General features: G+C 45.3%; 9 non-coding genes across 9 annotated transcripts; all 9 read left to right on the top strand.

Moving 5' to 3' along the window:
* Positions 1 to 1,073: 1,073 nt before the first annotated feature.
* On the top strand, positions 1,074 to 1,144 carry trnag-gcc (transfer RNA glycine (anticodon GCC)). The gene has a single exon. It is a non-coding gene; the product is annotated as a tRNA-Gly (tRNA).
* Positions 1,145 to 2,360: 1,216 nt separating this feature from the next.
* Positions 2,361 to 2,431, top strand: trnag-gcc (transfer RNA glycine (anticodon GCC)). Its single transcript has one exon. It is a non-coding gene; the product is annotated as a tRNA-Gly (tRNA).
* Positions 2,432 to 3,647: 1,216 nt separating this feature from the next.
* Positions 3,648 to 3,718, top strand: trnag-gcc (transfer RNA glycine (anticodon GCC)). Its single transcript has one exon. It is a non-coding gene; the product is annotated as a tRNA-Gly (tRNA).
* A 1,216-nt stretch (positions 3,719 to 4,934) lies between these two features.
* trnag-gcc (transfer RNA glycine (anticodon GCC)) lies at positions 4,935 to 5,005 on the top strand. Its single transcript has one exon. It is a non-coding gene; the product is annotated as a tRNA-Gly (tRNA).
* Positions 5,006 to 6,221: 1,216 nt separating this feature from the next.
* trnag-gcc (transfer RNA glycine (anticodon GCC)) lies at positions 6,222 to 6,292 on the top strand. Its single transcript has one exon. It is a non-coding gene; the product is annotated as a tRNA-Gly (tRNA).
* A 1,216-nt stretch (positions 6,293 to 7,508) lies between these two features.
* trnag-gcc (transfer RNA glycine (anticodon GCC)) lies at positions 7,509 to 7,579 on the top strand. Its single transcript has one exon. It is a non-coding gene; the product is annotated as a tRNA-Gly (tRNA).
* A 1,216-nt stretch (positions 7,580 to 8,795) lies between these two features.
* trnag-gcc (transfer RNA glycine (anticodon GCC)) lies at positions 8,796 to 8,866 on the top strand. Its single transcript has one exon. It is a non-coding gene; the product is annotated as a tRNA-Gly (tRNA).
* A 1,216-nt stretch (positions 8,867 to 10,082) lies between these two features.
* Positions 10,083 to 10,153, top strand: trnag-gcc (transfer RNA glycine (anticodon GCC)). The gene has a single exon. It is a non-coding gene; the product is annotated as a tRNA-Gly (tRNA).
* A 1,216-nt stretch (positions 10,154 to 11,369) lies between these two features.
* On the top strand, positions 11,370 to 11,440 carry trnag-gcc (transfer RNA glycine (anticodon GCC)). Its single transcript has one exon. It is a non-coding gene; the product is annotated as a tRNA-Gly (tRNA).
* The last annotated feature ends 593 nt before the right edge of the window (positions 11,441 to 12,033 follow it).

Genomic DNA, 12,033 nt, shown 5'->3' with positions numbered 1-12,033 from the left:
TAAAGCCATGTGTATGCGGATGACTCTACACTATACACGTCAGCTACTGCAGCGACTGAAATGACTGCAACACTCAACAAAGAGCTGCAGTTCGTTTCAGAGTGGGTGGCAAGGAGTAAGTTAGCCCTAAATATTTATAAAACTAAAAGCATTGTATTTGGAGCAAAACACTCACTAAACCCTAAACCTCAACTAAATCTTGTAATAAGTCATGTGGAAATTGAGCAAGTTGAGATGACTAAACTGCTTGGAGTAACCCTAGATTGTAAACTGTCATAGTCAAAACATATTGACGCAGTAGTAGCTAAGATGGGGAGAAGTCTGTCTATAATAAAGCGATGCTCTGCCTTCTTAACAACACTATCAACAAGGCAGGTCCTACAGGTCCTATTTTTGTCGCACACCTTAACTACTGTTCAGTCGTGTGGTCAGGTGCCACAAAAATGACTTAGGAAAATTGCAATTGGCTCAGAACAGGGCAGCACGGCTGGCCCTTGGATGTACACAGAGAGCTAATGTTAATAATATGCATGTCAATCTCTCCTGGCTGAAAGTGGAGGAGAGATTGACTTCGTCACTAGTTTTATTTATGAGAGGTATTGACATGTCGAACGCACCGAGCTGTCTGTCTAAACTACTAGCACACAGCTCGGACACGCATACATACCCCACAAGACAAGCCACAAGAGGTCTCTTCACAGTCCCTGCAACAGTCACAGCAACTGCGCACACAGGCAGAGAAGCACAAGGGGAGGGGGTAAGATGGAATCTAGCAACATTTTTCACACTAAATTCTGCAAACGAGAGTGGGAGAAGCTACAGTAACGGCGCACAGAGGCAGAGAAGCACAAGGGGAGGGGGTAAGATGGAATCTAGCAACTTTAGTGACAGATCGCTGAAACATAGTTGGCAACATAGGCTGGAATGAGGAGGAAGAAGTTTGAAGGGTAAAACGGCCCAACGGAGTTTGAGAAATTCCTTGTTCCCTGATAGTGGTATTCTTCTCTTTCGTTTAGTCACTCCATCGACTCGTATTGTTTGAGAGCGGGAACCCCCTCTAAATCTCTGTCAAAGCATTGGTGGTTCAGTGGTAGAATTCTCGCCTGCCACGCGGGAGGCCCGGGTTCGATTCCCGGCCAATGCATGTTCCATTTTAGGGCGGCAGGTAGTGTTTTCAGACCTCGCCAGTGACTGTTACTTGTAAAAGAGTCTTCGGGCTAGAGCGGAAGCCAAATTCCTTTTGGACCTTGAGTACATTTTTACTAACGACATGCCACTGACTTTGAGTAAAGCCATGTGTATGCGGATGACTCTACACTATACACGTCAGCTACTGCAGCGACTGAAATGACTGCAACACTCAACAAAGAGCTGCAGTTCGTTTCAGAGTGGGTGGCAAGGAGTAAGTTAGCCCTAAATATTTATAAAACTAAAAGCATTGTATTTGGAGCAAAACACTCACTAAACCCTAAACCTCAACTAAATCTTGTAATAAGTCATGTGGAAATTGAGCAAGTTGAGATGACTAAACTGCTTGGAGTAACCCTAGATTGTAAACTGTCATAGTCAAAACATATTGACGCAGTAGTAGCTAAGATGGGGAGAAGTCTGTCTATAATAAAGCGATGCTCTGCCTTCTTAACAACACTATCAACAAGGCAGGTCCTACAGGTCCTATTTTTGTCGCACACCTTAACTACTGTTCAGTCGTGTGGTCAGGTGCCACAAAAATGACTTAGGAAAATTGCAATTGGCTCAGAACAGGGCAGCACGGCTGGCCCTTGGATGTACACAGAGAGCTAATGTTAATAATATGCATGTCAATCTCTCCTGGCTGAAAGTGGAGGAGAGATTGACTTCGTCACTAGTTTTATTTATGAGAGGTATTGACATGTCGAACGCACCGAGCTGTCTGTCTAAACTACTAGCACACAGCTCGGACACGCATACATACCCCACAAGACAAGCCACAAGAGGTCTCTTCACAGTCCCTGCAACAGTCACAGCAACTGCGCACACAGGCAGAGAAGCACAAGGGGAGGGGGTAAGATGGAATCTAGCAACATTTTTCACACTAAATTCTGCAAACGAGAGTGGGAGAAGCTACAGTAACGGCGCACAGAGGCAGAGAAGCACAAGGGGAGGGGGTAAGATGGAATCTAGCAACTTTAGTGACAGATCGCTGAAACATAGTTGGCAACATAGGCTGGAATGAGGAGGAAGAAGTTTGAAGGGTAAAACGGCCCAACGGAGTTTGAGAAATTCCTTGTTCCCTGATAGTGGTATTCTTCTCTTTCGTTTAGTCACTCCATCGACTCGTATTGTTTGAGAGCGGGAACCCCCTCTAAATCTCTGTCAAAGCATTGGTGGTTCAGTGGTAGAATTCTCGCCTGCCACGCGGGAGGCCCGGGTTCGATTCCCGGCCAATGCATGTTCCATTTTAGGGCGGCAGGTAGTGTTTTCAGACCTCGCCAGTGACTGTTACTTGTAAAAGAGTCTTCGGGCTAGAGCGGAAGCCAAATTCCTTTTGGACCTTGAGTACATTTTTACTAACGACATGCCACTGACTTTGAGTAAAGCCATGTGTATGCGGATGACTCTACACTATACACGTCAGCTACTGCAGCGACTGAAATGACTGCAACACTCAACAAAGAGCTGCAGTTCGTTTCAGAGTGGGTGGCAAGGAGTAAGTTAGCCCTAAATATTTATAAAACTAAAAGCATTGTATTTGGAGCAAAACACTCACTAAACCCTAAACCTCAACTAAATCTTGTAATAAGTCATGTGGAAATTGAGCAAGTTGAGATGACTAAACTGCTTGGAGTAACCCTAGATTGTAAACTGTCATAGTCAAAACATATTGACGCAGTAGTAGCTAAGATGGGGAGAAGTCTGTCTATAATAAAGCGATGCTCTGCCTTCTTAACAACACTATCAACAAGGCAGGTCCTACAGGTCCTATTTTTGTCGCACACCTTAACTACTGTTCAGTCGTGTGGTCAGGTGCCACAAAAATGACTTAGGAAAATTGCAATTGGCTCAGAACAGGGCAGCACGGCTGGCCCTTGGATGTACACAGAGAGCTAATGTTAATAATATGCATGTCAATCTCTCCTGGCTGAAAGTGGAGGAGAGATTGACTTCGTCACTAGTTTTATTTATGAGAGGTATTGACATGTCGAACGCACCGAGCTGTCTGTCTAAACTACTAGCACACAGCTCGGACACGCATACATACCCCACAAGACAAGCCACAAGAGGTCTCTTCACAGTCCCTGCAACAGTCACAGCAACTGCGCACACAGGCAGAGAAGCACAAGGGGAGGGGGTAAGATGGAATCTAGCAACATTTTTCACACTAAATTCTGCAAACGAGAGTGGGAGAAGCTACAGTAACGGCGCACAGAGGCAGAGAAGCACAAGGGGAGGGGGTAAGATGGAATCTAGCAACTTTAGTGACAGATCGCTGAAACATAGTTGGCAACATAGGCTGGAATGAGGAGGAAGAAGTTTGAAGGGTAAAACGGCCCAACGGAGTTTGAGAAATTCCTTGTTCCCTGATAGTGGTATTCTTCTCTTTCGTTTAGTCACTCCATCGACTCGTATTGTTTGAGAGCGGGAACCCCCTCTAAATCTCTGTCAAAGCATTGGTGGTTCAGTGGTAGAATTCTCGCCTGCCACGCGGGAGGCCCGGGTTCGATTCCCGGCCAATGCATGTTCCATTTTAGGGCGGCAGGTAGTGTTTTCAGACCTCGCCAGTGACTGTTACTTGTAAAAGAGTCTTCGGGCTAGAGCGGAAGCCAAATTCCTTTTGGACCTTGAGTACATTTTTACTAACGACATGCCACTGACTTTGAGTAAAGCCATGTGTATGCGGATGACTCTACACTATACACGTCAGCTACTGCAGCGACTGAAATGACTGCAACACTCAACAAAGAGCTGCAGTTCGTTTCAGAGTGGGTGGCAAGGAGTAAGTTAGCCCTAAATATTTATAAAACTAAAAGCATTGTATTTGGAGCAAAACACTCACTAAACCCTAAACCTCAACTAAATCTTGTAATAAGTCATGTGGAAATTGAGCAAGTTGAGATGACTAAACTGCTTGGAGTAACCCTAGATTGTAAACTGTCATAGTCAAAACATATTGACGCAGTAGTAGCTAAGATGGGGAGAAGTCTGTCTATAATAAAGCGATGCTCTGCCTTCTTAACAACACTATCAACAAGGCAGGTCCTACAGGTCCTATTTTTGTCGCACACCTTAACTACTGTTCAGTCGTGTGGTCAGGTGCCACAAAAATGACTTAGGAAAATTGCAATTGGCTCAGAACAGGGCAGCACGGCTGGCCCTTGGATGTACACAGAGAGCTAATGTTAATAATATGCATGTCAATCTCTCCTGGCTGAAAGTGGAGGAGAGATTGACTTCGTCACTAGTTTTATTTATGAGAGGTATTGACATGTCGAACGCACCGAGCTGTCTGTCTAAACTACTAGCACACAGCTCGGACACGCATACATACCCCACAAGACAAGCCACAAGAGGTCTCTTCACAGTCCCTGCAACAGTCACAGCAACTGCGCACACAGGCAGAGAAGCACAAGGGGAGGGGGTAAGATGGAATCTAGCAACATTTTTCACACTAAATTCTGCAAACGAGAGTGGGAGAAGCTACAGTAACGGCGCACAGAGGCAGAGAAGCACAAGGGGAGGGGGTAAGATGGAATCTAGCAACTTTAGTGACAGATCGCTGAAACATAGTTGGCAACATAGGCTGGAATGAGGAGGAAGAAGTTTGAAGGGTAAAACGGCCCAACGGAGTTTGAGAAATTCCTTGTTCCCTGATAGTGGTATTCTTCTCTTTCGTTTAGTCACTCCATCGACTCGTATTGTTTGAGAGCGGGAACCCCCTCTAAATCTCTGTCAAAGCATTGGTGGTTCAGTGGTAGAATTCTCGCCTGCCACGCGGGAGGCCCGGGTTCGATTCCCGGCCAATGCATGTTCCATTTTAGGGCGGCAGGTAGTGTTTTCAGACCTCGCCAGTGACTGTTACTTGTAAAAGAGTCTTCGGGCTAGAGCGGAAGCCAAATTCCTTTTGGACCTTGAGTACATTTTTACTAACGACATGCCACTGACTTTGAGTAAAGCCATGTGTATGCGGATGACTCTACACTATACACGTCAGCTACTGCAGCGACTGAAATGACTGCAACACTCAACAAAGAGCTGCAGTTCGTTTCAGAGTGGGTGGCAAGGAGTAAGTTAGCCCTAAATATTTATAAAACTAAAAGCATTGTATTTGGAGCAAAACACTCACTAAACCCTAAACCTCAACTAAATCTTGTAATAAGTCATGTGGAAATTGAGCAAGTTGAGATGACTAAACTGCTTGGAGTAACCCTAGATTGTAAACTGTCATAGTCAAAACATATTGACGCAGTAGTAGCTAAGATGGGGAGAAGTCTGTCTATAATAAAGCGATGCTCTGCCTTCTTAACAACACTATCAACAAGGCAGGTCCTACAGGTCCTATTTTTGTCGCACACCTTAACTACTGTTCAGTCGTGTGGTCAGGTGCCACAAAAATGACTTAGGAAAATTGCAATTGGCTCAGAACAGGGCAGCACGGCTGGCCCTTGGATGTACACAGAGAGCTAATGTTAATAATATGCATGTCAATCTCTCCTGGCTGAAAGTGGAGGAGAGATTGACTTCGTCACTAGTTTTATTTATGAGAGGTATTGACATGTCGAACGCACCGAGCTGTCTGTCTAAACTACTAGCACACAGCTCGGACACGCATACATACCCCACAAGACAAGCCACAAGAGGTCTCTTCACAGTCCCTGCAACAGTCACAGCAACTGCGCACACAGGCAGAGAAGCACAAGGGGAGGGGGTAAGATGGAATCTAGCAACATTTTTCACACTAAATTCTGCAAACGAGAGTGGGAGAAGCTACAGTAACGGCGCACAGAGGCAGAGAAGCACAAGGGGAGGGGGTAAGATGGAATCTAGCAACTTTAGTGACAGATCGCTGAAACATAGTTGGCAACATAGGCTGGAATGAGGAGGAAGAAGTTTGAAGGGTAAAACGGCCCAACGGAGTTTGAGAAATTCCTTGTTCCCTGATAGTGGTATTCTTCTCTTTCGTTTAGTCACTCCATCGACTCGTATTGTTTGAGAGCGGGAACCCCCTCTAAATCTCTGTCAAAGCATTGGTGGTTCAGTGGTAGAATTCTCGCCTGCCACGCGGGAGGCCCGGGTTCGATTCCCGGCCAATGCATGTTCCATTTTAGGGCGGCAGGTAGTGTTTTCAGACCTCGCCAGTGACTGTTACTTGTAAAAGAGTCTTCGGGCTAGAGCGGAAGCCAAATTCCTTTTGGACCTTGAGTACATTTTTACTAACGACATGCCACTGACTTTGAGTAAAGCCATGTGTATGCGGATGACTCTACACTATACACGTCAGCTACTGCAGCGACTGAAATGACTGCAACACTCAACAAAGAGCTGCAGTTCGTTTCAGAGTGGGTGGCAAGGAGTAAGTTAGCCCTAAATATTTATAAAACTAAAAGCATTGTATTTGGAGCAAAACACTCACTAAACCCTAAACCTCAACTAAATCTTGTAATAAGTCATGTGGAAATTGAGCAAGTTGAGATGACTAAACTGCTTGGAGTAACCCTAGATTGTAAACTGTCATAGTCAAAACATATTGACGCAGTAGTAGCTAAGATGGGGAGAAGTCTGTCTATAATAAAGCGATGCTCTGCCTTCTTAACAACACTATCAACAAGGCAGGTCCTACAGGTCCTATTTTTGTCGCACACCTTAACTACTGTTCAGTCGTGTGGTCAGGTGCCACAAAAATGACTTAGGAAAATTGCAATTGGCTCAGAACAGGGCAGCACGGCTGGCCCTTGGATGTACACAGAGAGCTAATGTTAATAATATGCATGTCAATCTCTCCTGGCTGAAAGTGGAGGAGAGATTGACTTCGTCACTAGTTTTATTTATGAGAGGTATTGACATGTCGAACGCACCGAGCTGTCTGTCTAAACTACTAGCACACAGCTCGGACACGCATACATACCCCACAAGACAAGCCACAAGAGGTCTCTTCACAGTCCCTGCAACAGTCACAGCAACTGCGCACACAGGCAGAGAAGCACAAGGGGAGGGGGTAAGATGGAATCTAGCAACATTTTTCACACTAAATTCTGCAAACGAGAGTGGGAGAAGCTACAGTAACGGCGCACAGAGGCAGAGAAGCACAAGGGGAGGGGGTAAGATGGAATCTAGCAACTTTAGTGACAGATCGCTGAAACATAGTTGGCAACATAGGCTGGAATGAGGAGGAAGAAGTTTGAAGGGTAAAACGGCCCAACGGAGTTTGAGAAATTCCTTGTTCCCTGATAGTGGTATTCTTCTCTTTCGTTTAGTCACTCCATCGACTCGTATTGTTTGAGAGCGGGAACCCCCTCTAAATCTCTGTCAAAGCATTGGTGGTTCAGTGGTAGAATTCTCGCCTGCCACGCGGGAGGCCCGGGTTCGATTCCCGGCCAATGCATGTTCCATTTTAGGGCGGCAGGTAGTGTTTTCAGACCTCGCCAGTGACTGTTACTTGTAAAAGAGTCTTCGGGCTAGAGCGGAAGCCAAATTCCTTTTGGACCTTGAGTACATTTTTACTAACGACATGCCACTGACTTTGAGTAAAGCCATGTGTATGCGGATGACTCTACACTATACACGTCAGCTACTGCAGCGACTGAAATGACTGCAACACTCAACAAAGAGCTGCAGTTCGTTTCAGAGTGGGTGGCAAGGAGTAAGTTAGCCCTAAATATTTATAAAACTAAAAGCATTGTATTTGGAGCAAAACACTCACTAAACCCTAAACCTCAACTAAATCTTGTAATAAGTCATGTGGAAATTGAGCAAGTTGAGATGACTAAACTGCTTGGAGTAACCCTAGATTGTAAACTGTCATAGTCAAAACATATTGACGCAGTAGTAGCTAAGATGGGGAGAAGTCTGTCTATAATAAAGCGATGCTCTGCCTTCTTAACAACACTATCAACAAGGCAGGTCCTACAGGTCCTATTTTTGTCGCACACCTTAACTACTGTTCAGTCGTGTGGTCAGGTGCCACAAAAATGACTTAGGAAAATTGCAATTGGCTCAGAACAGGGCAGCACGGCTGGCCCTTGGATGTACACAGAGAGCTAATGTTAATAATATGCATGTCAATCTCTCCTGGCTGAAAGTGGAGGAGAGATTGACTTCGTCACTAGTTTTATTTATGAGAGGTATTGACATGTCGAACGCACCGAGCTGTCTGTCTAAACTACTAGCACACAGCTCGGACACGCATACATACCCCACAAGACAAGCCACAAGAGGTCTCTTCACAGTCCCTGCAACAGTCACAGCAACTGCGCACACAGGCAGAGAAGCACAAGGGGAGGGGGTAAGATGGAATCTAGCAACATTTTTCACACTAAATTCTGCAAACGAGAGTGGGAGAAGCTACAGTAACGGCGCACAGAGGCAGAGAAGCACAAGGGGAGGGGGTAAGATGGAATCTAGCAACTTTAGTGACAGATCGCTGAAACATAGTTGGCAACATAGGCTGGAATGAGGAGGAAGAAGTTTGAAGGGTAAAACGGCCCAACGGAGTTTGAGAAATTCCTTGTTCCCTGATAGTGGTATTCTTCTCTTTCGTTTAGTCACTCCATCGACTCGTATTGTTTGAGAGCGGGAACCCCCTCTAAATCTCTGTCAAAGCATTGGTGGTTCAGTGGTAGAATTCTCGCCTGCCACGCGGGAGGCCCGGGTTCGATTCCCGGCCAATGCATGTTCCATTTTAGGGCGGCAGGTAGTGTTTTCAGACCTCGCCAGTGACTGTTACTTGTAAAAGAGTCTTCGGGCTAGAGCGGAAGCCAAATTCCTTTTGGACCTTGAGTACATTTTTACTAACGACATGCCACTGACTTTGAGTAAAGCCATGTGTATGCGGATGACTCTACACTATACACGTCAGCTACTGCAGCGACTGAAATGACTGCAACACTCAACAAAGAGCTGCAGTTCGTTTCAGAGTGGGTGGCAAGGAGTAAGTTAGCCCTAAATATTTATAAAACTAAAAGCATTGTATTTGGAGCAAAACACTCACTAAACCCTAAACCTCAACTAAATCTTGTAATAAGTCATGTGGAAATTGAGCAAGTTGAGATGACTAAACTGCTTGGAGTAACCCTAGATTGTAAACTGTCATAGTCAAAACATATTGACGCAGTAGTAGCTAAGATGGGGAGAAGTCTGTCTATAATAAAGCGATGCTCTGCCTTCTTAACAACACTATCAACAAGGCAGGTCCTACAGGTCCTATTTTTGTCGCACACCTTAACTACTGTTCAGTCGTGTGGTCAGGTGCCACAAAAATGACTTAGGAAAATTGCAATTGGCTCAGAACAGGGCAGCACGGCTGGCCCTTGGATGTACACAGAGAGCTAATGTTAATAATATGCATGTCAATCTCTCCTGGCTGAAAGTGGAGGAGAGATTGACTTCGTCACTAGTTTTATTTATGAGAGGTATTGACATGTCGAACGCACCGAGCTGTCTGTCTAAACTACTAGCACACAGCTCGGACACGCATACATACCCCACAAGACAAGCCACAAGAGGTCTCTTCACAGTCCCTGCAACAGTCACAGCAACTGCGCACACAGGCAGAGAAGCACAAGGGGAGGGGGTAAGATGGAATCTAGCAACATTTTTCACACTAAATTCTGCAAACGAGAGTGGGAGAAGCTACAGTAACGGCGCACAGAGGCAGAGAAGCACAAGGGGAGGGGGTAAGATGGAATCTAGCAACTTTAGTGACAGATCGCTGAAACATAGTTGGCAACATAGGCTGGAATGAGGAGGAAGAAGTTTGAAGGGTAAAACGGCCCAACGGAGTTTGAGAAATTCCTTGTTCCCTGATAGTGGTATTCTTCTCTTTCGTTTAGTCACTCCATCGACTCGTATTGTTTGAGAGCGGGAACCCCCTCTAAATCTCTGTCAAAGCATTGGTGGTTCAGTGGTAGAATTCTCGCCTGCCACGCGGGAGGCCCGGGTTCGATTCCCGGCCAATGCATGTTCCATTTTAGGGCGGCAGGTAGTGTTTTCAGACCTCGCCAGTGACTGTTACTTGTAAAAGAGTCTTCGGGCTAGAGCGGAAGCCAAATTCCTTTTGGACCTTGAGTACATTTTTACTAACGACATGCCACTGACTTTGAGTAAAGCCATGTGTATGCGGATGACTCTACACTATACACGTCAGCTACTGCAGCGACTGAAATGACTGCAACACTCAACAAAGAGCTGCAGTTCGTTTCAGAGTGGGTGGCAAGGAGTAAGTTAGCCCTAAATATTTATAAAACTAAAAGCATTGTATTTGGAGCAAAACACTCACTAAACCCTAAACCTCAACTAAATCTTGTAATAAGTCATGTGGAAATTGAGCAAGTTGAGATGACTAAACTGCTTGGAGTAACCCTAGATTGTAAACTGTCATAGTCAAAACATATTGACGCAGTAGTAGCTAAGATGGGGAGAAGTCTGTCTATAATAAAGCGATGCTCTGCCTTCTTAACAACACTATCAACAAGGCAGGTCCTACAGGTCCTATTTTTGTCGCACACCTTAACTACTGTTCAGTCGTGTGGTCAGGTGCCACAAAAATGACTTAGGAAAATTGCAATTGGCTCAGAACAGGGCAGCACGGCTGGCCCTTGGATGTACACAGAGAGCTAATGTTAATAATATGCATGTCAATCTCTCCTGGCTGAAAGTGGAGGAGAGATTGACTTCGTCACTAGTTTTATTTATGAGAGGTATTGACATGTCGAACGCACCGAGCTGTCTGTCTAAACTACTAGCACACAGCTCGGACACGCATACATACCCCACAAGACAAGCCACAAGAGGTCTCTTCACAGTCCCTGCAACAGTCACAGCAACTGCGCACACAGGCAGAGAAGCACAAGGGGAGGGGGTAAGATGGAATCTAGCAACATTTTTCACACTAAATTCTGCAAACGAGAGTGGGAGAAGCTACAGTAACGGCGCACAGAGGCAGAGAAGCACAAGGGGAGGGGGTAAGATGGAATCTAGCAACTTTAGTGACAGATCGCTGAAACATAGTTGGCAACATAGGCTGGAATGAGGAGGAAGAAGTTTGAAGGGTAAAACGGCCCAACGGAGTTTGAGAAATTCCTTGTTCCCTGATAGTGGTATTCTTCTCTTTCGTTTAGTCACTCCATCGACTCGTATTGTTTGAGAGCGGGAACCCCCTCTAAATCTCTGTCAAAGCATTGGTGGTTCAGTGGTAGAATTCTCGCCTGCCACGCGGGAGGCCCGGGTTCGATTCCCGGCCAATGCATGTTCCATTTTAGGGCGGCAGGTAGTGTTTTCAGACCTCGCCAGTGACTGTTACTTGTAAAAGAGTCTTCGGGCTAGAGCGGAAGCCAAATTCCTTTTGGACCTTGAGTACATTTTTACTAACGACATGCCACTGACTTTGAGTAAAGCCATGTGTATGCGGATGACTCTACACTATACACGTCAGCTACTGCAGCGACTGAAATGACTGCAACACTCAACAAAGAGCTGCAGTTCGTTTCAGAGTGGGTGGCAAGGAGTAAGTTAGCCCTAAATATTTATAAAACTAAAAGCATTGTATTTGGAGCAAAACACTCACTAAACCCTAAACCTCAACTAAATCTTGTAATAAGTCATGTGGAAATTGAGCAAGTTGAGATGACTAAACTGCTTGGAGTAAACCTAGATTGTAAACTGTCATAGTCAAAACATATTGACGCAGTAGTAGCTAAGATGGGGAGAAGTCTGTCTATAATAAAGCGATGCTCTGCCTTCTTAACAACACTATCAACAAGGCAGGTCCTACAGGTCCTATTTTTGTCGCACACCTTAACTACTGTTCAGTCGTGTGGTCAGGTGCCACAAAAATGACTT

The sequence above is a fragment of the Salvelinus alpinus genome, chromosome 9, assembly GCF_045679555.1.
Source record: "Salvelinus alpinus chromosome 9, SLU_Salpinus.1, whole genome shotgun sequence".
In the NCBI taxonomy this organism is placed as follows: domain Eukaryota; kingdom Metazoa; phylum Chordata; class Actinopteri; order Salmoniformes; family Salmonidae; genus Salvelinus; species Salvelinus alpinus.
Note: the sequence above shows the minus strand (reverse complement) of the source record. Positions and strands in the feature narration are given on the sequence as shown.